General features: G+C 47.5%; 1 long non-coding RNA gene across 1 annotated transcript; it reads right to left on the minus strand.

Annotated features, from left to right (window-relative positions):
* Positions 1-6,453: 6,453 nt before the first annotated feature.
* Positions 6,454-25,375, minus strand: LOC114068646. Its single transcript, XR_003573636.1, has 3 exons — positions 25,194-25,375; positions 20,868-20,965; positions 6,454-6,621 (listed from the first exon to the last, which is right to left on the minus strand). It is a non-coding gene; the product is annotated as an uncharacterized LOC114068646 (long non-coding RNA).
* Between the last annotated feature and the right edge of the window lie 1,252 nt (positions 25,376-26,627).

Consider the following 26,627-nt stretch of genomic DNA (forward strand, 5'->3'; position numbering starts at 1 on the left):
GACATAGCAAGCATATTTTCCCTCTTACCCAAAGGCAGGTGTACACTCACACTCCTGCCCTTCTCTCACAGCTCCTTACATAAATCACCATTGGTTTTGGAGAGACGCCAACACAGTCCGAAGGAATGTGTACAGGACCTACCAGAAAAGGGTTTCCCCGTGTTTCTCACTCTATAATCCCCTTATTCAGAGCTAAACCAACAGGCTCACACCTCCCGCACTGAAAACCTTTTCCAACTCCATCCACTGCCTTTAAAAACAAACAAGGAAACCCACAAGCTCATGCCCAGCTATTACTGTGAAAGAGAAAACAAGAGACACAAAGCAGAAGAATTTGCCACATGCAGCTCTGTAACTGCTAAGTCCATGAGTGAGGAGACATTTGTCTTTGTTCTGCGTAGTCAAACATGTCCTAATCTTTAAAACACCTTCGTGCCAAAATTGCAGCTGATTGCTGAGTCACAGGGGATTTGCTATTTAAGCAAGGGCCAATGCTGAGGCCCCAAAGTGGTGATACTGCTAGATTATGAATTTAGGCACAGGCAAGGTTTGGGGAGAGGCTTCTGTGAAGAGCTGCCTGAAGTAGCGGGGGCGGCAGGACTTGCCTGAGACCCCTGTATTGCCACCACAGATTGCAAAACTCAAAGCTGCAGCTCAAAACAGGCTCTGCGTGGTGAGTGTCAGGTATGGAAACCATGGGGTGCTTTGGTGGTAAATGCTTTGGTGACCAGCTTTGGGGAAAGGTGCTGAGGAAAGGCAGGGTTCCCTCCATGCTGCTCTGACCCCTCTAAAGCAGAGTAGTCAGTGACAGCAAGAGTGACAGAATTTGGCTAAGGCCGGAGCACCCTGACTACACGTTCATAATAACAGCTAAATACCTACCTGGCCATAATCCCTGTGGGGCCTAAAGAAGCTAACTAGAGAAATGCAGGCCTGGGGGCCGTGCTTATTGCATGGCTTTAGGAAGGTGTTTCCCCTAACCCGGAGGGCACAGGAAAGAAGCAGAGGATGTCAGGGAGTCTCCTCTAAGCACTGCCTACCACAGCTCCTCATGAACCCCCTGCTCTGGGGCTTCAGAAATCCCCCCGGCTATTCCTTCATCCTCAAATCTCTACAAAATGCCAAAGCAGCACAGGGTCCTTGGGTGGCACAGACCAAGGTACGTGCAGACAGCTAAATGTGCTTTGGCCATCTGGCTATGGAACAGGATTGCTCAGGCTTGCAAAACACCGTGAGAACGTGTGAATGAAGTCTGCAGACTTCTTCCTTGTTCCCAGTTTACTCTGGAATAATAGTTTACTTTACCCAAGCTCTTCCTGATCCATATCCACAGATCAGCAACGGGCTCAGCACTGCAGCCTGTCATGCAGACAGCAGAGATACCACGGAGCAATTTTCTGCTCAACGCCGCTCCGCGATAGCTTTGAGGACGTCGCTAATCAGAGGCTGGCCCTGGCTCTGAGTCACCGCCTTTCAAGCCTGAGCATCTGGCCAGCTGTTTGGCCCCAAAAGCGCGCTGCCATCTTCCACAGCAAGTGTGGCTGTTCTGTGGTTTCTATTGTTTACGTGCTCAAGAACCCCGGCTTTTATTCCCTGGTTCCCTGCCCACCTCCCACCAGTCTTTCAGGTCGCGTGTTTAGCCCAGAGCGTGCCGGGAATCTGCAGTCACATCTCGCTGGTCCCAGCCACGTGGCTGGCCTGGGCTCCTGCCTGTGCCTGTTTGACGTGTGCCCCGTGCTCAGGCTGCCCCTTACCCAGAGGCTCCGTGCAAACAAAGGAGGGACCCAGCTGTGGGTGCGACCCAGGGGGAGGCTGCGCTCAGAAACCCTGTCCTGATGCCAATCACCCACCTTTGATCCGGCTGCCTTTCAACTACAGCTTCCATCGTCTCCCTGTCTCCCTGCAGACTCCAAAGGAAACCCTGTGCAGATGCCAGGGCACATGATAGGAAGTCCCACATCCAAGCAGATAACAAATCTCAAACCTTGGCCAGGATTTTCAAGAGGTAAGTGAGGGTGTTTGCATTTTGCACCAGCAAAGTCAGTACCGGTTTGTGGAGTAAGTCCCTGGCTGCACTGCTGCCTAGTCTGGATGTGCAAACAGTCCTTGCTGAGAGCAAGCACAGCCTTTGGAGAGGCAATCCAAACCTGAGACTGGAACCTCATCCCTGTCAGCCTCAGAAAACTGGAGTTTACTCTGCTAGCCCAAAAACCAACTAAGAAATTCAGTCACTGGAAACCAATGCCAATCTCTTGATATCAGTGATCTATTAGAGATGGGTGAAGCTGCACTCACAGCCCTTGCAGACCTTCCTGCTAAGGCAGGAAGCTTCTCCTAAGTGTATCTTCTATACACCAGTACTAGAAATGTTAGCATTTGACAGTTATTTACATCTTACTCATAGCAAAAATTAACTAAGATTTCCATGGGCAGGGTATCTCCATGGTCTGGGATTAATTGTACTTTGGTTTTTAGTTAGTAGTTTTTAAAAATAGTTGCTTTTCAATTGTCGCCTCGATCCACATCAGGCTGGATATCAAACTCCCAAGCATGTGGGAGACATCGTTAGCCTAACCAGAATCCAGATTTGACTCCAAAGAGAGGCACTTTTTTATTTACTTTGAAATCCACAGCTGAAGCCCAGACCCACGTTTGGGTTTGGATACAGGTATCCCATAGAGCACCCAAGTACACAGGTCCCCTCTGCTCCGTCTAACTCCCCAAACTAGTCCAAAAGAGTGCATTCCTGGGCAGCCTGTTTCTAGGAACAGTATCAGTATATGAGCCTTGTAACTCATTAATGCTAATAGCAGTTGCATAATGCACAGCTGAAATGTGGTTGTACAGTAAGCTAAGAACATATCCCAGCTACACGACTGCCAGGTAAAGTTTCTGCTGAGCAGCTTTCCTTACCATTACAGCTGGATCTACCTTTGATTAGAAATGCTCTGGAGGGGCCACATTTCAAGGTATCACAAAGCCATGCCACTAACTGTGGCAGAATCCTCTGCCTAATGCTGCACACGTGGCCATGGTCTGGAAGAAGGTGTGAGCTCACCTTGTCATTGCTCTCCCTGTGCAAAACCTCAGGAGCAAAACCTCAGGAGATGTCCAGAAGGGTCACTCGGTGCACATAACTGACAGGGAGCTCAAGCATCAGAGATGGCACGCTGTCCTCGAGCCCTCGGGATTCCAGTGGAAATCTCTACCTTTACAGGAACTGCTAAAGCCTGGTGGGCTGCACACAAATGCACAACTGATTCCTTTCCTATTCTGCAGATTTGGTCAGTTCCCATGAGCCAGTGCAGCTGTCTCACCCCGTGCCTTGCTAAGAGAACGTTAACTATGCCCTCTTCAAGGCCCCATTTCTCTTTTGCCGCTCTCATTTTAATGCCCTTGATTGTCTTTAGATAAAAAAGCTTTGGATCATATTTAAAATCCAAGGCCAGGTGTATCCTAGGCTTTGGAGAGTGTCGCAAGTTGCTCCCTCCCGACTTCTGTGTCTGCTGCACTGTCACTTGCATTTGGGAATGTGTCCTGCTTGTGGCTGCGCGAAATGGATGGGGCTGAATTATGAAGCCGTGGGGTTGTGGAGGATGAAGAGTGCTGCTGTGACTTTGAAACAACGAAAAATGTGAAATAAACCTTGATTCCCTGCCAGCACATATAGGCAATGTAAATAAATCTCCTAACTATGTAAGTAACAGACAGCTCCTCGGAGCTGCAGTACCCTCTGGAATAGCAGGCAGAGGAGTCTGCTACTCTGCAACAGAGGCATCACGCTTGGCTTAATTATGCAATTCATTTAAATGCATGTTGTACAGTAACATAATTTTTGAAAACCATATTGTTTGGCCCACCAAAGTGATTCCCAGAAGTAATTCCTGTGAGGAGCACACACCCAAGCCAGTCAGAATTTGTGGAATGACATTCCAGTTGCTCAACACCTGGTTATGCAGATAGAAGAGAAAACAGAGCGACGCCTTAGCCAGTGTAAGAGATAAGGGTGTGAGAATCCAAGCCTGGCTAGCACATGAAAGTGCCAATGACCTCGCCCCACGTCCAGGATTGCTCAAGCAGAGGAGATGTCAGTATCAATACACACATCTTCCCTTAGAGTCACAGGACTCTCCTCAGTGCTGGCTGCTGCCCTCAGATCTCAACCCCAGAACGGAGGGAAAGCGCCACGCTTGCTGAACAACCTGCTCGCAAAGTTGTTTGTCTCTGCAAACCCACTGCAGAGAAGGATTAAGGAAATTCTCTTTTATTATTCCATCTAGTGGAAGACCTTCCACCTCTTTAGATAATCTCACATGCAATTAGAGGGAAGTCAAAGTAACGGGTTCTCCGTTTTCTTCAAAATGAGACTTGTGGCTCCACTGTATTCCCTCCTGTGGAATGACTGGGAACCCTTCCCTGCACCTAATAGAAAGCAGCTCCTCTGGCTCAAAATCCCTGAGTGTATTCACCTTCTTTTTTACAAAACAACTACCAATCTGAAGCAAACACCATTTTGCATCTGCGTCCTCAGTATCTATCAGGAACAGGCTGAAAATTCTCATTTTGCATCCCTAACCAGAAGCAAAGATGTGTATCAATAGCAGTCAGTTCATTCATTGACTAGCGGATTTTGGCAGCTGTAGCCCAAGCCCTGAGGTAAGGTAGGAGGGGTGAGGGGAGTCGCTTGGTGTGGATTCCTCCGTGGCCCAGCTGAGGTGCAGAGACCACTTTGCAAAAGTGAGAGGCAGGGGAACTGAGAGTGGGTAGAAGTTGGGGATAGGTGTCGGGTGAAGGGGCACCTAAATCCTCATACCAGTGACACCCGGGGAAGTTCTGGAAGGAGTCCAAATCCAAGCAGCCTGGTGCTAATACAACAGGCCCAGCACATGTCCTGCAAACCCCTGACTGAAATAGAGACCACAGGTACCTGGTTGTAGGGCAGGGGTTCGTGTTTCAGGTAAAGGTTTCCCCTGAGCCAGAGGGAGACCTTCAGCAGCTGTCAGTGCCCCCTGTGCTACAGGTGGGTTCCTCACCCGGCTACAGCATTGACCCAAGTGGTTAATCCAAACCTGTAAAGGCAGCTTGGGTAAACAAAGACCTGTGAGCATGAGTAGGCAGGATTAGATGAGGGAAAAACACAGCAAGTGGTGCCTCTCCCACAGGAAGGGGAGATGCTTGTGACCGGTGCTGGTACCTGTCTCAAAAGCACTAAGGAGTCCCTCCATCGGTGAACTGGCTGGCAACTTCTGCTTTTCGTTATTAGCAAGGAATCAAACCCTTCATTCCCACCCAGGAAGTTCCTAAGGCATGTGTTTTTCTACTGACTTCTCTGTTCTCCAAGGAACAGACAGTAAAGGTAACAAGTTAGGAAAACCATTTGCTACTTCTCTTTCCTTTTTCTTTCTCTTTTTGCCTTTCTAACAGCTCCATAATAACTGACACCCAAAAAACCCACATGGGATCCTCCTCTGACGTGAGATATGAGGTTATAATAAAATATGTCTCGGCGTCTCCACATGGTGGAAGAAGGGCCAGATCCTCAAATAGCAAGACCCTTATTTCTTCCAGGAAGAAAAGGATCTTTCAGTTTCTGGATCTGGCTGTCCAGTGTCCTCACCCTAAATACTTTATCTGTAACTTGTCACTGTTTCTATAACAGACAGATGTGAGACACTGACCAGCTGAGGAAACCCCCTTGCCCAGCACTAAAAGGCCCCCCGAGAGTTCTTAATGCTCATTAGCCAGCTCTGTACCCAGGAGGCATAGCTTGGGTAAGTGACCATTCATCAGACCAACCTCTGCCACCGAGAGCAGATACATTAACACTTCCTTTGATTTAAAATGGAATAAAAGAGATGAAGTCAATAAGAAGTTCTGGGTTAACCTCAAAGCACTGCTCTGCCTGTTATCTGAAGGAGTGTGCCAGGGAAGCTCCCCTTCAGTATCACTTTGGTTCTATATGCTTTCTGGGAACAGCAGTGGTTTCTAGGCCATTCAGTATTTGCATGCATGGCCAGTGTGTTTTCTCTCCTGCTTACCTGCACTGCTAACGTACTTCCCCTGGGAGATGGAATGTTTGCCATACCAATATAGCAACTAAATGAATGAAAGTTCAAGTGGGGCTATAAATAGAAAGGGCACCAGGTTTTCACAGTGCACATATAAGCTACTCCACACCCACTTCCTTTTGTCTGCCATTAACTCTGAGATCTGAAGTGGAATAACCTTTGTGCACTTCGGAAGAACAAACAGCAGAACAATTAAGAGACCAAACTGTTATGAGGAAGTCACTGAAGTGCAGCATAGGAAAGATGGACAGACTATTTTAGATAGATAGATAGATAGATAGATAGATAGATAGATAGATAGATAGATAGATAGATAGATAGATAGATAGATAGATAGATAGATAGAACAGAGTTACCAAATAGTAAGTTGTAGCAAGACTTACCGGAGAATCTGGGGATGGCTGAATGAAACTGCTTTGGGTGGAATTTCACTCTGCCCATCCTTCTTTAGCTGTTGCTGTCCTGCATGATGTGGAGCAGTGCCAGAGCTCAGGCAAGAGTGGGAAAGGCACAGTGGCCCCTCCTGGTGGAAACCAGCTTCCAGGGCTGTGGGCTGCAAAGGAGGGAGAGAAATATGTGATGAGATGTAAAATAAGAAAGAAAAGCTAAATGAAAAGAAATAACTTTTTTTTTTCTAAAACACAAAACCTGTTTGCTTTTCCTACCAAATACAAAGCACACTGGCACTATCTTGGCCTTGCTTTTTCATGTAAATAAATGCCTTTTCATGTTGGCACAAGATATGTTTAGGACATCTATGGGTGTAAGGGTGGGGGTTACAAAGGCAAAAGGGATGGGGAGGTGCTCCAGGAGGCGGTGTCAGCTCAGGACTCAAAGCTCACAAACCCTTCCACTCCACTGCACTTTCCCATGCTTCCCCTGGACTGGCACTAGCTAGTTCTCTTGTGGAAGGCTGCTAATAGTCAATAATTGACACTGAGATAAAAACCAAATAGACCTGGGAGAAAGTAGCTGAGTCACGCAAGGTTAGATTAGGTGGTCATTTACTATTTTTAGTTTTAGCTGTTGGATACCAAACAAAATCTCACTAAAAAGAAACTCCTGCCCCAAATGTAGGCTCATAAAAATGTAACGAGTTCACAGGTTGGGTTTATTATAGTTTCGGTGTGTGATATGAGAACTGCATGTACAAAGGGAACCCTTTCTCCGTTGAAGGAGGTTCTTTGGAGGTTGGCACGGCCAATACTCAGCCTGTCGGGAGTTTCACGCTGTTTCCACGTGCAAATACCATAATGAGTAATAGAACAAAGTATCACAACATGTTCCAATGTGTCTCCTCACCTGATGAGAACTCCAGAGCATTTCTGCCCAGCTGTCTGAACAGAGCTCCTGGCTGATCCTTATCATTTAGCTCCTCACAATGGAGGTGGCTGTACCTTTTTTTTTTTCTCTTTAAAACTGTTGAGGAAACCAGATATTTGCCCTCTTATCCCCTTGACCTCAATGTGCACTGTGCTGGGGCTGGCTGGACAGGTGACCGCCGTTCACACCGCTGAGCCGGTCTCCCCTGCAATGCCCAGGTGCACTGGCACTTGTTATTCCTGGGTCTATATTTACCCAGTTACATGGTCACTGCCAGTCTGTTTTCTCTCCCATCTGTCCCCAAACAGCCCTAAAGGGAAGTGCCCTGCATGAGAAAGGAACTCTAGTTGTGATTAGAAAAGCGTTGCAGAGCCAGGCTGCTTATCCCAGGACTTGCACGACCGTACACAATGTGAGCAAGGGAATAATCTGTCTGGGAAGATGCTGCTGCACATGAAAGCATGTGCCTGCAGCTAGATTCCATCAAAGAGCAGATCTGTGGATTGATTTTCCCAGTATGACATCTTCCATCTGCAGAGCACTCAAAGGCTCTTTTATTGGCCCCGCTGCTGTTCGTGATTCACACAACATGATGAAACAGCTCACAAAAAGGCACTCGGCTCCCAGACACTGTCCCAGCAGCACAGAAAGGCCCAGGATGGGGTGGTGGCAGAAGCAGAGTCCCGGTGAAGGGGCAAGGGAGGAGCACAGGAAATACCGTGAGCACAGGCAACGGGAGCCACGTCCCAGGCTGGCAACTGCATTTCCCAGCCTGTGTGTTTATGGAAACCCACTTCTTGTTCTGGGGACAAAGGCCGGGAGAATGCCCTTACGCCAGCACAGCCCACCCGAGCGGGGCAGCAGGAGTGCCGCAGCTGCTGGCAGTGAAAGCTGGAACAGTCGATTGCTCTTTCCGTCTCTCCACTTGAGCTCTCCACATGCTCAGGCACGTGTTTGTGCAGTTTTATTTTATTTGCAGTGATGTCACAGGCAACCTTTTGATGACTTATGACCCACAGCAGGCCAGGTACCACTGGCTTATGAAACAATGAAAAGAGTGGAAAGTCACAAAGAAAGCTGGAATAACAGTAATTAAATAAACTCAGCAACCAAAAGGACAGAAGTGGCACATAATTTCACAGTGATCTGCCATGGATATTTCAGGAGCAGACTGTGAATAAGGGAGGCTTTTGGTGTACCTAAGACATTTGGACACAGCAGAATACGCTCCCTGGGGCTGAGCACCTGAAGCCTGAATAGCCACATCAAACATTTTTTGGGCATAGCACAGAGCATGTCAATTTGCCAGGGACTGGGCTCTGCCATGGGATACATTAATAGGGCACAAGAGGTCTGAATGCATCCCTGGAGTAACCACACAAATTTACATATCCTTCTTCAGAAATGGATTTTATTAGATGGCCTGAACAATGTATTTAGCACGAGCGTGCTTTTATGTCCTCAACCTCCCAGAAAGCCCTATTAGATTATGCTTTGAAAAAGAGTCCTTTACATGTCAGAGAGAAGCTACTCCTGGGCCATTCCCTCTGCTTTTAATTGACAGGAAAGGAATATGTTGTTCCCCAAAAGCATTTCCTACTGATTCACCTCTCTATCATCTGATTTACAGGTCTGATCTTGACTTTTCACCACACCCAGATCTCCCATTGACTTCAAGGAACAGGGCTCTGTGGGGGCAGTGTGAAAGTCACCCAATAAAGGTTTTCAAGAGGAAGCTGCTGAATTCATCAACAGCAGAATTTACATAGATCTAAAAGATGCCACCAGGTTCTCTGTGGCGGGTATGGCGGGCTGTGTCGACAGAAGCGGCCCGATGCCATGCAGAGGGGCCGTGAAGCAGGGCCCACGTTTGCAGTGACGGTCCCTCCCGCTCCCCGCAGTCCGGCACGTCCAGTGTGTGCAGCTGTCTGCGCCTGCAGGGACTCCCCTCCTGCGGTGCCAGAAGGGAAGGAGCTCCAAGAAACACCACTTGTGGCTCGGGGGGGACTGTGATGCACACAGACATAACACTCACTGCACAGCGACACCAGAAGCTGAAGCCTCTAAGAGAAGCCAGAAAGCATTGTGATTATTTCATTTTCTCCACGAAGAGTCTCCCAGACACTTAGCTAATCCTCGGCTCAAATTAGAGACCTCTTGTGTGAGATGCTCCATGATCACAGAAAGCACGAGCTCCCTTCAGACACGGACAAAAGCCAGGAGTTACAAAGGGCCGCAATGCAGCATGCAGACCCATGGGCAATGCTGCAGCAAGGGAAAGCCTGATCTTGGGGAGACACTGGGACACCCTGAGGCTTTTTCATCTGCATCCTTATTACATGGCACATCCACAGCAGAGTGGTCTTGTGTCCGGATAAATCTAACACTGCAGTGATTACTTATAAACACTGCTTCTGTAAGATTTGGAGGGGAAGAAATCTTTTCTTCTGCTGAGGAGAAAGAGAAATGACACTCTCAAACAGCATAATCTGTATAAACTATTGTGCTTTTTACCCACGGCTCATCTGCCAAGTTCTCTTGTTTGGGAGGAGCCTGCGTGCGTTTTGATGTGCAAAGTAGGATAATGGATCACCATTATTAAAGGGCTTACAAATTGGGCAGGCAAGCCCCAGGTGAGAGGTCACTCTGACTGTACCAAAGGAAAGTTTGAGCTGAGTGAGGAAGCTCGGGTTTGACTGAGACGACAGGGAAGAGTTGTGTCCTGCGAGACTGCAGGTGTGTGTGTCCGCACAGAAACCAGCTACAGCTCTTGGGTTTGTTCTCAGCTTCTCACTCTGCCCTTTGAGGAGCGCACTGAATGCGAGCGACAACACAGTTCCTCCCACCCTGGGCTCCTAATAAATCCAGCTGCTGAGAGAGGAATGGCAAACAAGCTCCTCATACTGTGGCGCTGGGCTGGGGTAAGGAGCGGGAGGAAAACTGTCTGAATGACATGGGACGCCTGAGCTGTCGTTCCCAGAGGGTGAAGTCTTGGGATGGAGATGGAGCCACAGCTTCACTAGCTCCAGAGAAACAGCCCTACACAGACGGCTGGTTGCCCTGGGTATGGGGCTGAAGGGTCACATCATAATGACAGCGAGTACGACAAGCGTTGCAGCATAAAGGGATGCTGGCCCTTAGGAAAAAATGCACCGTTGTGCCAGGGCAGACAGGCAGAGCTACTAAACACAGACTGAGGTGTCAGCTTACCTGCTTGGACCTATTGCTGCTCCCCAGAGCTCAGGTTGACATTGTCAACACTACCAGGGGTGGAAAAGAGGCTTCAGCCACTAAAGAGAAGTCTCATGAAACAAAATGGGAAAGAGGAACCAACAATTCCTCGTTCCCAGAAGGCTGGGGAGGGCCTTAGTCCAGCAATTCCCAGAAAACTGTAGTGCCTCTAGCTATGGTGACTGTGCTCTCATCTCAGAGCAATCCTTGCCTTTTACAGCTGAAAATCCTGCAATTATATGAGATTCTCACCTTCCAGTTAAAAAAAAAAAAAAAAAAGGAAGAACTACCTTTGTAGTCCACAGGGTTACAGAAAGACTGAAATGGTTGACCCCTGAATTCTGAAGGTTGATTAGTGAACAAATGCAGCTCCAAACAGGTAGGCTAAAATACTGTGTCATATCAAGTTTACACCAACTCCAGGAGCTTTTCGAGGACTCTAGTTGTAATTTCTGAGTGTGAGGTTTTAGTTACACTGTGCTGTATATTAGCCATGCTTGTTGTCCTAAAAATTCCCTATCAAATACACTTAGAAGCAAAGAAATGCAAATGTAACTCCTGACTCCTTGCTCTTTGGCCCCAGCCATGCTCTGGCAGCAGTAGTCTAGACGGGACAATTTGGGATGGCAGCCTTACTTCAGGCCTCTGGAGTAGCCTGAGATACACTTCAGCTTTCAAGCTCTTGTGTTCAGCCCTACCTTAACCCAAACCAGAGAGGCTTCATTTAGTTTTTAACTCCTTCCATTCACAGCCCTCACACAGACATCTTCCTAGAACAGAATCCTGTGCTCTCCACCCCTACACGTCTCTGTTCCTTAAGCTGCCAAAAGCTTTGCTTATTTTCCCTTTCCATTTCATCAGACTGTGGCAGTGAAGACCCTCCTCAGACTCTCTAGCCTGGAGGCAGCATGAGTCTTCCTCCTCCTACAGAGTGTCCTGCACAGGCCGAAAAAGCCAGAAGGATATTAGAAGGTATGAACTAAAAAAGAGTTGTGCCACGGGGTACTTGAATAATATGGTACTACCTTGACCACTAGCAGTCTTACTCAACCCACTGCTATGACCTCTTTTTCCTTCAGAAATAGGAAAGTCTAAGGTGACCCGGCTGATGAGGCATTTCAAATGGCTGCAGCAGCAGGAGAGGTGAACAGATGGGGCCCTGCTCACTTGAAAAGAAGACAACTGAATGGGAACATGCTGGAGATTTGGAGTGAAGCAGAGAATGTGATCAGGAAATAATTTTTCACTTTGTCCTGTAACACAAGAAGGTAGGCAAAAATAATGGCAATTTTTAGAGTGCAGGTGTGAAATAGAGGAGCCTGTTTACCCAGTGATGTGTTCTGAGGCTGCTGTCTGAAGGGGACCATCATTCTTTCTCATTTTTTTTGGTGCATCCTTTACCTGTGGAACTCACTGTGACAGCCTGAAGTAAAAGTCAGAAGTATAAACCAGTTCAAAAACTACCTGGAGGAATTCAAAGAAGGATCATTAAAGACTAGTGGACATAATGGCATGAATGGAATGCTATTGTTTGGGTTTTTTTTCCCCTCAATCTTTTCCTGCCTTCCTATTTTCCTCTCTTCAATCTATATACCATTTGCTGTGACACCAAAGTTTTCTGTGTCACTCCTGTGCTTTTCTTTGCCTTTCAGTCATAGGCTGCAATTGCATTTCACAATAATCAAGAGCCAACAGTAAGGTTTTAGGATCTGATGAGATGTTTTTCTCCAGAAAGCAGATTTCAAGGTACCAGAAAGCTTGGCAGAACCACGCACTGCCAGCAAATAGAGAGAATTTGTTATCCTGAAAGAATGGGCTCAGCCCCAGAAGTGTTTCCTGAGTGTTGCAAGTTTTTGTTCACTGGATCCTTTTTTAGTTTTCAACTAAAATGCGTCATTGTAAGCTGGATGTCAAGTACTGCTGATCACTAGGAAGGCATGTGACCGTGTCACCGGAATGTGTTTGGTGCTGGATCCATAAACTCATAAACATTTGACCACTGTCTCTGCACTGACGTAGTCCTGACCAGAAATGATCCATGGTACACTTGTGTCCTGCCCGAGAGAGAGCTGATGTCTACTGTGTGGCAACATGGCTTCCTGCGGGGGAGAGGATTCTCACAGACCCAACAAAACCAGCAATGACTGTCTGTGAAGTCACTAATTTATTTACCTCTATTTCCAGCACCCCCACAGGGTGGTTTATAGTTTGTGAAGTACTAAACAAACACTGAAATACACTTGAGATTTACATTGGTGACATTAACTCTTCTCCATCCCCTGCTCCCCATCACTGCTCCGTGGGTTTGCTGGAGATGGGACTGGCTTTAGGAAGTGATAACAGAGGGAGGAAAGGGCACAGGGAGATTGCTTGCCCCAGGGAAAAACTGTAAATCCTCCAGACAGGAGATGGAAGTAGCATGCTAGAAAACAAGAAAACCTTGTAAGACCCTCAAGTGTTTTGTCAGAGGTAGTGTTGGAAACAAATGCTGTTCTTTTCCACAGCAGAAAGAGAAATAGGGTGGGGGAAGAGCTTTCTGGCACCGATCAGGTACAGGTGATTTGTGAAGGCGCAGCCGCACAGCCTGTCCCGCTCCAACAGCTCGATGTAGTGGAGAGGCCTCAGCAGTGAGAGGAAGGGACTCAACACTGATTCTCTCAGCTGCTGAAGGACAAGTCTACATTCAGCACACGTGCTGTGGCCTTGAGGGCAACTGTGGGTGCTGCAGCCCTGCAGCACTCAGCACCATTCAGTCACTTTACTGCAGGGGCAAGAAGGTCCCACTATGTGGAGAGAAAACACGGAGAGAGGGTTTTTTCCTGGGAGGCAGATGGCTCAGTGCAAAAGAGAAGCAGGAAAAGTAGGGGATGCAGTACCAGTCCGGCTGTGCTGGGGTGCTGCTTCCCAGCACAAATCCAGCGGGTCCTTGCAGAAGACAACAATCCCCTGAAAAAAGCCAGCCAAAGGGTGTAATCTTCCTATCAGGGCCTCACACCTCTCAGCTGAGCATGAGCCTGCTCAGCTAGAAAGATGGGAGGGAATTAGAGAGTGCTTTTACCTTGCATTTGATGAACAAATCAAACAAACCCCTAAAAAGGATGTATTTCTCCAGGAAATGGGATTGCCCAGGTCTGCAGACACCACTGCTTTGTTTCCATTGGAAGGGCAGTAAATACTTCTCCACAAACAAGCACACATGAAATAATGCCAGAACACAAAGTGATCTCTTGCTCTCTTAACTTACTTCTAAGTCATAGACAAGATTAGGGTGGATACCTAGGAAGCTTCATGGATAATCTGGGTACTGTGCATCCAACACTAGCAGCTTGACATCTAATTTTTTCTACGTCTTCAGTGCAAAACCTACACATTGAGCTGACAGGCAGTTTTGGTTGCTATGTGTGTCAATATTTTATTTATGCTCTGCCAGACTTCCCAAATGGTTACAGAGCTGTGTGGAGCAGCAGATACAATACAGAGAATATGGACACCGCTGCACAGGTTGGAAGTTTCTGACAGAGAAGGTCACTTTGAAGCATCTTGCAGCACCAGGTACTTATCCTACCTCCTTCCCCATCCTAAGCTACATCAGAGGGAATAGGAGATGCTGCTAGCAAAAGTCTGCAGGAGGATGGGAGCCTAAGTCCAAGGTTCTGTCTTCCCTAATGCCCGAGCAAAGATCACAAATCTGTGTTTAATCATTCCCTATACCACTGCAATCGCCCCTCTCGGTGCACTGTTCAAGGGCCTCTCCCTCCCTGTCAGGATGAAATACCTGCTCTTGCTGCCTCAACAACCTACAGGTGCTGAGAGTTGCAACATGTGTCAGAAAGCAGCAATGAAACCCTCTGATACTCCCCTGATGGTATCACAGCACCAGCAGAAGAGCTGGAGGAAGGGGAACATGACCTGGGAGGTCAGCAGCTCCATCACACTGAGAGGTGGCTCTGGGAGAAATGAATCACTTGAGACCTGAAACCAGCAGAACAGGACTTGAGGAAGTGCTTTATCTCAGGCAGGTGACCCAAAAAATGAGCTGCCAATTGAGTCTTTCTCACTTTCCCCCAGACTCTTCTGCTGGAGCTGCCCTTCCCCATTAGGTGTTAGTGGGCTATTTGACCTCTCTGCCTCCACAGTCCAACAGAGTTGCCAGGAGCAGGATTGCTGTCACAGCCAGCACAGTCCCTGCTCACTAAAGAGAGGAACAACCTGCTCCTTTCACAAATGTGGCATTCTCAGAGCAGTATCTTCAGATCTAACTGTTCTCCACTAATATCAAGCTGAGCTGAGGGTAAGACTTCAGGTGCATGTAGCCCTGGTTTGAGGGCTACAGCTTGTTCTTACAAGTTACCCTGGGGAGTGACCCTGAGCATTTCTCAGATCTCACAAAGAGCTGATAAAACCAAAGGAGAAGCACTTCAGTGGGAGGGTAAGAGATGCAGAAGTGGCTCCTGCTGGCTTAGCAGCCTGCTCATAAACATATTCTCAGCAGAAACAAGAGGCAGTTCAAGCCTCAGTCTGCACCTCACTAAGGACATTTTCTGGAGGGCTGACTGGCAATCCTTGCAGCCACCACCTGTTCCTTAGAATATGATGTTCCCTCTCAGCTGTACCAGTACACTTGCTAGTGCAATAGAGACCAGTTACAGCAGTATGAAAAGAGTGATATCAACTGAGATTTACCCAGAGGAAGAACCTCTGCTACAGCCTCTGTAATCCAGGCAGAGGGTGGATTTAAGAGCCAGTGGTTTGGAAGAAGCCTCTTCTAGGACTGACCAAGCTGAGCCGATGGATCCTTTGACTAGCGTCCAGGGCTTTTTCAGTTCTGACCCTCTCCTTTCGCCTGGGGACAAGTCACAGCACTGCTACACAAAGGTGTGGCTACTTGGGGAAAGGCTCAGCGATCCAACACAACCACCCTCACCCACCATGCTCACTCCTGAGCTGTTCACAGCTCAACACAGCCCAGATTCACCCCAGAGCTGGCTGGGTCACAAATCTGTCCCAAAAGGGCCCTTAAAAAGCAAGTAGAAAGCTTCATTTATTTGTGTCCCTGTGGAAATAGCATGTCTGTACAACCCTCGTTTGGCTCTCTTGTGTGAATGCATTATGAAACAGCCTTATTACACACACAGGTAAGATTGTATTTTTGCCTCCTTCCCTCCACAGGACAGGGCCTGCTCTAAGGATGAATCAGAGGGGAACACTATTGTCTGTAGCATCCCAGCCTCAACATCTGCTCAATTTGGACAATAGTGTGTAAGTGAAGCAGGAAACTGTAGGAAGAGGAAGGATTAGGGCAGCCAATTGCTGCCCTGAGGACCTGGCAGCTCTCCTGCCCTGCTGGGCGAAGGCACGAACCGGAATTGTTCCAGCTCAATAAGGGTTGCTCGCTAAGAATGTGTGCACTCACCCCTTTTCCTAACGCTCATCTGCACAGCCTCGCACTAGTCCTGCTGAAATGCAGGAAACTCAGCAGCCAAAAGGAAGGAATGGAGGGCTTTTAAGCTTAGTGTTTACCACACTCAGTTTAGTCCATTCAACGTGGACCAACATATCACAGTTCTTCAACAAGAGACTTGCAAAAGACAGAGGTATCTCAGCGATGGAGGGCACAGAAAAACACAAGGACAATCTAACTGGCTTAGGCTGCAAGGAACCATTTAAAGACTGGATTGCAGCAAGGCCTCGAGATACGCTCACACAGAAAATGAGAGAACTTGGACCAAATGCTGGCTCAGAGCAACCTTTTTCCACTACAGCTGTGTCTTTGTCATAAAGAATGAGAAAGAGAGCCACTGAAGGATCACAAACCTATTGGACAGCCAGAACCAACTGCAGTTCAGGTTGCTACAAGAGCTGAGGAAAGGAGTGTTTTGTTTAGCTGTAGCCAGGGTTACAGTCACCTCTAAGTGCCCGTTTCCGTTTTGGAGCATCGGTGGGGTAACACAGATTTCCTTGATGCCACAGGCCTGTTAAAACGCAATACAGTTATTTAGTGCAGCGGTGACATAGTGTTCTCCGGCACGGCAGGCCCTGTGTGGGCCCATGTGCAAAGCCAAGTGGTACCAGAGGTTTATGGGAGGAAGAATTCCTGCTGCTCACCTACTTAGGAAGGCAATTGGGTAAGAGGTGTTTGACTCTTAGTTGCCTAAGCACGAGGAGACCTACATTCTCCCCACACGGAAACAACCAGCCCGGAGAGGGCCTGTGTGGAAGCCCTGTAGATTTGAGAGAAAACCATCCAGTACCTACAGCACTGAGTTTCTGTTTTAAACGGGAGGGTGAATTTACTTTAGTTTGGGATCCCCAGTTGGAATTACCCAAAGCCTTAAAGGACACAAAAAATGACCAGCCTGGTTTGTGGCTTCTGCCTTTACTCCGTGCAGGTCGCAGCTTGCTGCAGAGCTCTGCTGAGGTAACCTGCCAAAGCACAGGGGGAAGGATACAGTAAGTAGAACATAACGACTTTATTACAGTAATGATCCAGCCGGGCAATGAAATTGCTGCAAGTGGTTAGCTCTTTTCAGTATCTTTAAAGGACAACTCCTTGAGCAGGTGCAAGAGAGTGGGCGTAGGCTTTGCCCCACTGATGTCAGTGGGAACGCCCAGTTCCTTTTGAAGCAGCTCCTGTGTGGAAATGCTCCTCTGCTCCCCTCCTGGGAGCGTGTGAATTCTCAACAACCTGAGCTACCGTTTAGCAGCAGAGGTGACTGATTTACACAAAACCGGATAGCAAGAACTTCCTGAGATGACCCTGTTTTGTGAGGAGATTCTAATCTCATGACAAGTTTGTCTAGCCAGATAATGACAGTAATTAGCCAGGAGGCGAGAAGGTGGATCTAGGTATTCTACTTCGTGAGTAAGAAGGATGTTTTATGGCAGTGGAATTAGGAGGAGGATGGAAACTGCTAATATCCTCCAAAAATGAGTTGGAACAAAGAATGCAGTGCAGAGGGCTAGGGACTCCCTAGCCTGCTCTCCTCCTAGCGCGGGGACACTCAGCAAGAGTGTCCTTTTTCCAGAAGGACACTGCTGAGCCCAGGCTGGCACTTAATATCAGCAGCATCACCTTTGCCATTCCTCCTGCTGCACAACCCAGTTTGAATGGAACGGGAGAAAAAGAGGATTAGTGCGATAAATAAATAAATGCCAGCATTTCAGATACGCAATACAATTCACAGTGGATAAATGAGTAAACAGAAGAGGCAGGCTCTCAGAAAACACCATACTCCTTCCAGGATACAACAAACTGAAAAATATCCCTGCGGTTCCTGTGCAGCTTGGTAGGGGCTTGCCTGCTGCAGCAAGGGCACCTTATCACCTGTCCTTATCTCTTGTCGTTTCCATTCAAATATTTGCAAAGTGCTTACATGCAGGGTAGATAACAACCCACAGGAATGGAGAGAATAGAGTACTTAATTCACAAGTGCATGCGTTTTTTTCTCCTGGAAAAAAAAGTCTTTATAAAGCAAAGGTGAGATGTTCCTTGCAAACAGGTAGCTCTGGTGGTATCAAGTGATGCCCTTTTTTCTTTCTGGGGTGCTGCCAGACACCCTGAAATGATAGAGTGGAGAGGAATGTGAGATTTCCCCCTTTCATCATAATGGTTACTTTGAAGCCTAATTACAGCCATTTAAACAGCAGCCTATTAGCCATGCTACTGCTGATGGCTGCACCGAAATGCACAGCCTGACGGGAGCTGGCTGGGCAGCTCACACATGGCACTGCAGCTTGGAAAGGGCACAGAGCAGCGATGGCTCCGGGGCCCGGCAGCCTCTGCCGTGCCTGCTCCAGGGCTCTGCGGAGGGCAGGAACACCACGGGATGTGCTGCAGCGGGACCCATGCCAGGTGACACCTCACACGCCACGAAGGCCAGTGCCAGACAGGAGCCTGGCCACTACTCCTCAGAAACCCTGCAGTCCAGGCTTGTGTCCTAGGATGGCTACAACGGTACATAAAACGCAGAGAAACCATGTCACCTGTGGCTCCCCCGAAAGCCGAGCACCAAGAACCCCTGCTGATCCCCCGCTGCTGACAGACACTCCCATTTAACCGATCCCCACCACTACTGTAGCTGTGACAATCACAAGGCCCAGTCACATTTGGTGCTGCTTTTCTCTTGCAAGACTTTCCCCCTCCACCGTGTTTCACATTTTTGTCTCTGTGCACTCCAAAACCCAGGCAGCTTGGCTTAAACCTTGAGTGGCCAAGCACTTTGCCTTTTCCCAAGAGAACTGTGAGTGGTAACCCAGCTCTGAAATAAAGGACTAGCACAACGGTGTTCCTTCAGTCCTGGAGAGGGAGCAGAGAACACTGACTCTTTTACAGTCTCACCTTCTAACAGGAGTTACACCAATTTCTGCACGGTTCCTCACGTGCTTCTCTCAGGTGGGCCACCCAGCACAAGGGAGGCACTCACCTGGTCTAACTGGAACAGCTGTTTCTACTTGAAGTCTGAGGGGGACACTCATGAGCTGGAGATCTGACACTAAAGCAGTTGTTGTGCATCTGGTCACACTGTCAGGTAAGTGAAACCAGCACGGTGCTGCTTTGCTTGTTTGGTTATAAACTGTGGCAGTTCAACTGCTTTGTGACCGACCGAGACACCCCTGCAGCGGAGGCGGGATCCTCTGAGGGCTGGAGCAGGGAGCTCGGGCAGGAATAACAACAGCTGTCCCAATACAAAGTGTTCCCACTTGTGAATCAAAGCCCTTACTAAGATCCTGTCATGTCCAGACATGTTTAATTCTTATTCTTGCAGACATAATATGAAGGCAAGGATCCATCCTTTTTCAAGTGCATCTTTTTTTTTTTTCCCTTTTGCAATGGGAGAGGAAGGCAAACCGAAACATGCACTTGCTGAAAGGTTGGAAACAGGAAGTTCTGTTTGATTTGCACATTCCCTGTTTCTGATGAAAAGTAGGAAATATAAATCACTGCCTTTTATTTCAAATTTGGCACAAAAATTTGCCTTCAAGGTAATGTCAAATAACAGACTTCACACTGCTTCAAATTAGGCTGATGAGGAGTACAAGGCAAAGGCTCAGTTCTGGGAGCATTTCATTTAGTTACATTTCCCCATTCAAATCTCATCTTTGAGAAGCCCATAAAAATAGCAGTAGCAAGATAATAAATACTAGCTATTTTACATAATTTTTACCTATAAAATGCATCTTCCCTCTTAGTCCCTCACATCATCTTAGGGCTGGGGAAAAGCACGTAATTGAAATATTTTTATGGAAAGAAAACAAACTTTTAAAAAAAATTATTGTTTTTCCCTCTTTTGCTTTCCTCCCCTTATATAATCTGGCCTTTAATGTTTTCTCATCTCCTGCTATTTCCATCTAGGAACACTTCTGGTTATACTGGAAATGCAGACAAAGACATTTAGCAATCCAAAAAAAGTGTCAAGTGACTTTATGTTCCGAATGTGAAAGAACAAAATCAACTTGAACAATTCAATGGCACTATAACGAGTCTAACAGACCCATCAGGCCCTATGTCAGGTGTGCGCACAACAGTTTTCCTGAAAAAAGTGGGGTTTGTTAGAGGTGTTATTTTTTTTTTCCACTACAGTTATTTTGGTCCAAACTGTATCTCATTTATTTGACTCATCCACAGACACCAAGGGATTCTACAGCACTGACACTTCCCACATCTAGTGGGAGGAAAAGAGGCTACGTGGACTTACCTGAGAAATGAGAGGTTACAAGCTTGCAAGCCATGACCACCTAGATCCGTCCTCATCTCCACTGGGATCATAGGTCAAGTTTTATTTTACTCTGGCCTTGAGAGCAGTTGTGCACAAGCAGCACCTGAGCATAACTGAGTCTGTTGTTCTCCTTTTGTCACTTTCTGAGCAGGGTTCCCTCCAGAATGGACTGCTCCTGCCATGTGAAGTAAAATCCCTGCTTTATTCCCTGTGTGCCTGATGTTTGTGCAATGACAAGGAGTAACTGGGCTTCACATAAAAACTTCATGACATCACTCCAGTGTGTGATGCTGGATTTAAAAGCAAGTACTTCACATTACTGCTCTTAAGTTTCTACTTCGTGATTGTCACTGTGTTGCATATTTACTTGTGAATCTACAGTATTGCAGACAGGTAGAAAGCCCACAGACCTGATAAGGTGCTGTCTTAAAAATGGTTATGAATGACTTTGTGGTCCTGAGATGAGAAAGTGCTCTGCAATGTGACCTGAACCTCCTCGGAGGAGCTGCAAACTATCAGGAAGCCTTACCCCATAAAACCAGTCCTCTGCTGTATATGAAGCGTTGCATTCTGGTTATTCTGCTCACGTTCAAAGGCATCTCATTTTGACTACCTCCATCTTCCAAGCTGAAAAAGAAATACTGGATTTAATCTTGAGGGACAGGGCCTGTACAAGTTCTATCTAACTACTAACAGCACTCAGGATCGGTCATTTCTAAAGACAAAATGGAGCTGATGTGTGGCTGCACTAGTCTAAAGATCAGACTAGGAGTGCTTCTGGAGCTGCCCCATCTGCTGAACACAACACTGGTAACAAAGTGCCTCCTCTCTGAAGCAGCTCAGGAATTTTGATCTGATTTGGCTTTTCAAAACTTAATAAACACATAAGCACAGACCTATTTTGGAAGATAGACTCAAATGTCCCTGTCCAGCAAGCTGGAACAGAACTATTCTCAGGATTTCAGTAAAACCTTGTAACAATCACCAGGCCATTGCAGAAAGGTTTGGGACCAGTAAAGGACCATTTCCTGAGGTTAATCCCAAACAAGCAATTCTTTGAGCAGTGGAATTAATGAGTCCTAGTTCACTGGGCACACCTGTCCTTTGTCCCTTAATCTCCTCACCACAGAAACCTCTGCCCCTGTGTCAAATGTAGATGAAATTTGTCAGTGCCTTCAAAAGTTATTAAAAGGAGACTGATAAATGATGAGATAGATAATACACTTGTGCAGGCTCTCCTCCTCCAGAATCCAAGCTCAAAATGACCTGCACAGCTTCTGCCCAGCCCAGCAATTACCATCGCTGACAGTAAATAGCAACACAATATAAACAACGTAAATCCATTTGCATGCAAATACGACACTGGTGTTCCATGCACAGGCATAATTCATGTTGCTGGGGCTATAATAATTTCCTGATTGATTTTAATGACTATTCCTCTTAGTGATATAGGATCTAAGGTTCCGGGGAGAACTTCCAGCACCTAAAGGGGCTACAAGAGAGCTGGAGAGGGACTTTGGAAAAGGCATGTAGTGACAGGACACGAGGCAGTGTCGCTGCCCATGGCAGGGGGTTGAAACTGTGTGGGCTTTAAGATCCTTTCCAACCCAAACCATTCTGAGATGCTATGATGACTGCTAAGCCTAACAAAGGAGATTGCGGACAAAGAGGAAACGGTGACACAAGTTTTAGAATCAAGCAATGGAAGAGTTCCTGAGTCTGGCCATCTGTAAATAACACAGTGAAACTGCTGTCACCAGTAGCATATGGGTCTTCCCTCCTCCCCTGCCCAAGCATTGTATGAAAAGCTAAGTGAGAGGGAATCATCCAGAAGTTGTTCCCTCAATCAAACTTCAACTAAGAGAAACCCACCCAAAACAAGATTTTTTTCTGGAGAATTTGCCCAACTCCTGTGCAGGAAACATCTAGTTCATCAGCATACAAGCATGTGGTTAGGGAGTAACTTTAATGACCTGGCTTGGCAGACCCACAAAAGCCTGAATGTATCTGAAAAGGTTCACTTCTAAGCTAAGATTCCATCTCCTGAATGGGAAAGCACCCTTTTGTGTTTCTGTTCTCCTGGTGGTTGCTCAGAGGGCTTGTTTCACAGGATTTGTTTTTGAAAAGCCTGTGTGTTCGCACTTCCCATTTAACACGTATCTATGAACTCTCATCTACGCATTGCTGTGGAAATGGTTGCCAAGAGCAAAGAACTGTGACTTCAAGGAGGAAATACATAAAGGCAGATGTCCATCAGCCTGGCCCCTCCTGTAATCGTTACACAAGCAAACTGCCAACATTTATGCCATGGTTTCGGAGTTCTGGACCGAGATTCTACAGCTGAAGTTGCTGAATTTCAAAAGGCTGGTTTCAAAGTGCATTCCTAGCTCCAAGCTCTTGAGCTAAGGAATATGGAATGTATGCAGAAGGGGACATATGAAGACCCTGGGGTTTTGTTCTACCTGACTCTAGCCAAAGGCTGGTATGACTGATCACCTCCCTGCTGCTCATGTTATCAGAAACTTCTGCCCAGGTCCAAGTACAGGCTAATCTTGGGGCTGTGTACAGTGCAGCTGGCCTTGGCTGTTCCTGATCTAAGTCCCTGTCCCATGCTGAGCCAAAGCTCTTTGTTTAAATCAGGGTTTCCTGAGGCTGTGTGCTCCACCTGCCAAAGAGAACGCAAGCAAAATTTGATTCCCAGTACCAGGTAACGCTGCCCTAACACAGACCAGCCAATGTGCATTCACAGTTAGAGCAAGTGGGGCCATTTGTCCTCCTCCAAGTGCTTTGCTGGCTTAGGTATTTCGTTTCCCTTTTCCTGTCACCATGCAAAGCTTCATTTCGATGGTTCAGGTAAAGACATGCCAGAATAAAGGGCCTGCTTTCATGAACAGCTCAAAGTGCCAAGGTGGGAAGAGCCATGAGCACTCGAGAGGACGAAGGTAAAGAAATATGAAGGTTTATCAAAAGGAAGAGTACAAGGTGAGGAATGCTGATGTGGAGCATTTGCCCCTGTGCAAGCACTTAGGTGTGTTTACAGAGGGGGAGACAGTCTACCCAGTGCAAGAGAACAAAAAGGGCAGTTCTAAGGACATGGATACAAAAGCAGCCCTTGGAAGCACAGGTAATCTGTTCCCATTCCTCAGTACAGCTTCTGAGTAACAGCCTCCTTGCCACACATCAGGTGTGTTTCTTAGCACTTACACCTCTTTCAACTCTCATCCTTTTCCTCTTCGAGGAAAGAGCTTACAGGACAAAGATGATTAATCTCATTTTACAGACACAGAAACTGAGGCAACAAGGAAGCTTAAGGTCTGAGTAATAAAACCCATGCCAGCCAGTGGGCCTGGTCGTTGCATTTCCCCTTCTCCTGAAGGTTTCTGTGCATGGAAAAGCACAAGCACGAACAAGAAGCACTCTCCTCCCAAGTCCCCCGAGAGAGGATGCTTGGATTTCTCACTCCCAGAGGATGGTGCAACCCAAAGACACAGAGCCACAGAGACCCAGCAGCCTTTGGAAGAAGCCTAAGTTAATGAAGTTAGCTCTATCTGTGATCTTTATCTAAGTTGCTCTGATCTCCCCACACAGCTGCAGGGCTAGGACAGCCCTGTCTGCAGGGATGCTCCAGGGATAAGCCCCCACCTGCCAGCCAGTGGAGAGCAGGGGGCAGGTGTGTGTCTGCCAGGGCAGCTTTGGCACAGCTGGACCCAATCAAACACCAAACCACGCTGGACTTGCAGGCCTTACAAAAGGAAACATCAGGATCACCAGGTCAGACTACAAGGCAAGAGGGCTGAAAAGTTCAGCTTCTCCCCATTTCCCTATTCCCCTTTGGGAAAAAATTCTTCACGGTTACATATTTAAAGTCCTGAAGTTTTTGCAGTTGCCATTGCACATGCAGTTCTAGCAGATGCATAAATTCTCATTTTTCCAAGGAAAACAAGAACTGATTAGTTTTGGAAAAGAAAACAGATTTTTTTTTTTTTTTTCCTTTCTGAGCTTTTACCCAACAGAGCAAACTGTGCCACTGGATCTCCCCGTTGGACTTTCTTTACCTGCATAATAGAGCAGACCCTCACTGAACTCCATCAGCCCTAGTACACTCCCGAGGGTAACATCCCCCAGTGTGCACTGCCAATCCCTCTGCAAGGTACAGCACAGCAACACAGGGTTTTGGGGACCTTATGACTGCGGCGGTCAGGTGCCTTGGTCAGAGAGGATAATGAGGAGGCAAAGAGTGCTCAAAAAGCAGTGTACTGCTGTGGGGAAACCTGGCTTAATATTGACCTGACTTACACTGAAGTATTTCCCGTTGGGGTAAGCAGCAGTCTGAGTCTAGAGAGGCTGTGCAGCTGAGAGAGAATGACTTGCCTCCAAAATCTGCAGCCAGTGGGAACAAGTGGGTTTGTACAAATGGAGCTTCAAGAGATGATTGTAACAAAAACATGAGATAGCACCTAGCAGCCAGAAGCACAAACACACAGGCAAGCACTTAGGTAAGGATGCAAGAACTGATGAAAAAACAAAATGGAAAAATGTGGTTCCTTCAGGCTCAAGCGAGAGAGAAGCAGCCCTTGTCTTTTCTGTGTTACCAGCGCTGAGCTGTGCCTTGCAGCATGTCCCAGCTGAGGATCCATGGAGCAGCTCAGCCAGCATGCTTAACCAGATTTTCCACCACACCTTTGGGCTGCAGCACACTGTCATTATATCATGCATGCCTGAAATATCTCAGCCAAGCTGGGATAAAGGAACCAAGGGACCTGTTTCTGACTTTGGCTGGAGCTAGGAACAGCTCTGTGTGGCTCCTGGGGGGCTGTTCTGGAGGGGTGAGGCCAGCCAGTCCCCCAGCACCTACCTGCTGTCTCTCTGTAAGCAAGGCCCAGCATCTCGGCAGAAGAGCTGAAGCACGGCAGGGCAGGAGTGTCCGGGTCGTTATGGGGCACACGGGGCCTTCGCTGGGTTCAGCCTGTGACACAGAGAGTCGTGGCTGCAGACACGTGCGGGACAGAGCACGCGAGCATCCACATACACAGGTGCTCCTGGAACTGCCTTGCACACACACTGCAGGGCCAGACAGAGACAAAAACCCCAAACCCAGACAACTGCAGAGTTCTGGGCCAGTGCAGAATCTGCTGGGCTCCGGGAAGTGGAGCAGCAGCAAAAACACATGGAGACTTTTGTGCAGCTTGAGAGCTGGCTTTCAGCAGCGATGGGTACCCGCACACCTGCATTAAAAAAAGATCTCACGGCCTCACTGCTCCATCACCCGTGTCCTGAATGGCCCCTCACTTGACAAGAATTTTCAATGTCTTATGAAAAATTTTGGTTTCTTCCCATTCACGGAGAAAAGGGCTGGGGCTTTTGCAGCTCATTTTTTGCCCAGCCCCAGCTTCAATTATTAATTTGTCTTATTCTCCCTAGACCCACGCAGCCTCCTCAATGGAAGAGCATGAGTGTTTCTACAGGATGGGCCCTGTCATTTATATCAGGAGATCATTTCCTCATTCTTTTGTCCTGAGTAATACCTTCTCCTGCAAATAGAAAAGGGATGGAGGGAAAAAAGGAAGTCAAGCAACTCCTTCACTGCCTCACAGTATGTTAATATCCCCTGAATATTTCTTTGGGGCTAGTTTGAGTCCAATCCAATGGTTTTGCTTGACCAGGACCAAAGCCTTATTTCAGCCTGCAGCTGTGCTGACACAGTGCCTTTGATCTCCTTGCAGGACTTTCAGACCACTCGTAGCTGTCTGGCTGCAGCCCTGTAAGAAACAGCCTGGCTGATTAGTTCCACCCTTAGAGCAGAGGAAGCTCAGGCAGCACCTCGGCAACATCGACACATCCAGGTTAGTCCAGCGTAAACTACATGTTTTGGCATCTCCAGGTAGAACTTGCTGGTGCACTAAGCACCATTCTTCTCCTGTTCCCAAGTTTAAGCCAGTACAAAAGCCCAACTTCTGCGTTGCACTAGAGCAGCCTTGTGACTCTGCCTATCTCTGCAGTCTCCACTACCATATTCCTTGTCTGTGGGCTTTACAGCGCCTGTTATTGCTCCACCTCAGATGTACTTGTCAGGTGGCTTCACCAAGACCCTACTAAGTCTACTGCTGCTTTCCTTGCTTTTCAGTAGCATCCAGCCCTGGCTTAGAGCCTTGATCTATTTCCTCCACACCCAGACTCATGGTAGTTCCTCACTGTCTCCTGCTGAAACCAAGAGCCCACTATATCCTCCTTCTGTCCTCCCAGCAGGGCTTGTTGCTCTCACTCACCTCATTGCAGGAGTATACCTTAC

Source organism: Empidonax traillii, unplaced genomic scaffold (assembly GCF_003031625.1).
Source record: "Empidonax traillii isolate 1590-97213 ecotype Southwest subspecies unplaced genomic scaffold, ASM303162v1 scaffold1104:size183874, whole genome shotgun sequence".
Lineage (NCBI taxonomy): Eukaryota > Metazoa > Chordata > Aves > Passeriformes > Tyrannidae > Empidonax > Empidonax traillii.